This window comes from Silurus aristotelis, assembly GCF_946808225.1.
Source record: "Silurus aristotelis genome assembly, chromosome: 29".
NCBI lineage: Eukaryota > Metazoa > Chordata > Actinopteri > Siluriformes > Siluridae > Silurus > Silurus aristotelis.
The window spans coordinates 12,330,002-12,332,501 of NC_139602.1; the positions used below are offsets into that span (position 1 = coordinate 12,330,002).

Sequence of the window (2,500 nt, forward strand, 5' to 3'; positions counted from 1 at the left end):
AAGGATAAAAATAAACAGGGCTATGGTTTATTCTGTAAATCATATTTTTCTATAAAGGACAAAAGATTCATTGCATTTTTCTTTTTTATCACTTTTAGGGCTTTTGTGAAAGAAATAAACTCATTATAAAATGCAAAAAACGTTGGTTTTACTTTCAAGTATTTACGACTTGTGTACATAAAATTTTAAAGTTATTGTTTATTACAAGCCCAAAGATGATGTCCTTCACAGTGAAAGTTCTTAGATGGGGAACCTTTCGGTAAAGCCAGTTATGGATATCAGACCATAAAGCATCTGAAGTAACAGTCTGCAGCAGGAGAAAGTTGAAATGTATGTGTAAAAGTGTACAAACTAAAATCTTTGTCATGTTATACTGCAGCATCTCCAACATCACTGCATATGAATGTCCTTCCTCAAAGTAGCTTTGAATTAATTCCATTTTCTCCTTGCTTACTTTACTTCTGTTATTTTCTTATATTTAAAGGTTCATTCATTGAAATAAAAATAGTTTAAAGTAAACTGAGAACTTTACACATGTACAAGTAACAAAGTATATCTTCCTGTATATCTTGAGTGACAGGTGTCTTGTCCAATAATCAGTAAGTGTTCCATTTACAAACTATACCTACCTTTTTCACTTTGTCTCAATTGTCATTGTGTTTTCGAGTTTTTTGTTATTGGATTTGTTAGTGTTTTCTTATTTATTAATTTGTTTTCCAATTTGTTAATGTGTTTTGCATTTCTCGGCCACCGTAGATTATAGTCTTTAAACACTACAGAACACTGGAGAGTGAGAACTAACATGAGCACTTGAGTGTGTGATTATAAGTGATGTTCTTTCTACAGTCTTATACAGTCAGTTGAGATTATGAGACCAGGAGCTACTGAGCAACTCATAAAATATCTCAACATTTGAGATCATCACAGATCCAACACCAGCTTCTCCATGCCAGAGCCTTTAAACACTCAAGGAGGTCCAATGTCCAAACTCTACATGAAGTGGAATCCATATGCTGCTGGTACGTCTCTAGATGGTTCAGGATGTTTGCAGGCATCTACTTCTTTAAGGGTCCACAATCTTCATGAGGTGGGACGTGACTGGAGCTGAAGCAACTTTAGGAAGCCTCGGGATGGGGAGAGAAAGAGAAGCAGTGGAGAGGAATTAGCGTAGCTGCTGTTCATGATCTTAACAGTCAAGTCAAGTCAAGTTTATTTGTATAGCGCTTTTCACAACAGACATTGTCTCAAAGCAGCTTTACAGAAAACAGCACAAGTTGATAATGTGATGTGATCAGATGTTCTGGAGCACAAGGTTGTGATGTGATGTGTGTGATGTGTGTTATGTGTAGGCTTTGTTAAAAAGATACGTCTTTAATCTGCACTTAAACTGGGAGAGTGTGTCTGAGCCCCGAACACTGTCAGGAAGACTATTCCAGAGTTTAGGAGCTAAATGTGAGAATGATCTACCACCTTTAGTGGACTTTGCTATTCTAGGAAGTACTAGAAGTCTGGAGTTTTGAGCAGAGGTGGCAAAAATATACACATCATTTACTTAAGTAGAAGTACAGATACTCATGTTTTAAAAGACTTCAGTAAAAGTTGAAGTTCTGACTACACTTTTTTTACTCAAGTTAAAGTAAAGAAGTTTGGGATCTGACATGTACTCAAGTAAAAAGTAGCTGTTACTACGACCTGTTTTAGTGTCACGCTGGTACCTGAACCTCACATTATATCAGTGTTAATAAAAAAAACTAAATGTATCCAGGCTGAACAACCACCATATAGAATACAAGCAGAGAAACGATTTATATATATATATATACGTCCATGATGCGAATCTCCCGTTCCACCACATCCCAAAGGTGATGCGCTTTAAGACATGGCGCATTATCCTGCTGGAAGTAGCCATCAGAAGATGGGTACACTGTGGTCATAAAGGGATAGACATAGTCAGCAACAATACTCAGGTAGGCTGTGGCGTTGACACGATGCTCAATTGGTACTAATGGGCCCAAAGTGTGCCAAGAAAATATCCCCCACACCATTACACCACCACCACCAGCCTGAACCGTTGATACAAGGCAGGATGGATCCATGCTTTCATGTTCTTGATGCCAAATTCTGACCCCACCATCTGAATGTCACAGCAGAAATCGAGACTCATCAGACCAGGCAACGTTTTTCCAATCTTCTATTGTCCAATTTTGGTAATAACTAAATAACAAAACCCTTTCCATTTGTCTGGACTTGAGACCGACACTAATAGGGCATTGACTTGTGCAACCCTATACACTTACACACACATAAACACATACATATTCACACACATGTAGATACTTATACACACACATATACATATTTACACACACACATAGATGCTGATATATACACACATACACATGCAAACAGTGTGTGTGTGTGTGTGTGTGTGTGTGTGTGTGTGTGTGTGTATGTGTATGAGTGTGTGTTTGTTTAAAATGTATAATTTATATTTTAATAA

At 37.2% G+C, this 2,500-nt stretch overlaps 1 protein-coding gene across 14 annotated transcripts in view; it reads left to right on the forward strand.

Annotated features, from left to right (window-relative positions):
• The window catches only part of itga7 (integrin, alpha 7), a 42,232-nt gene that overhangs the window by 19,070 nt on the left and 20,662 nt on the right, over positions 1-2,500 (forward strand). The window lies entirely within an intron of this gene.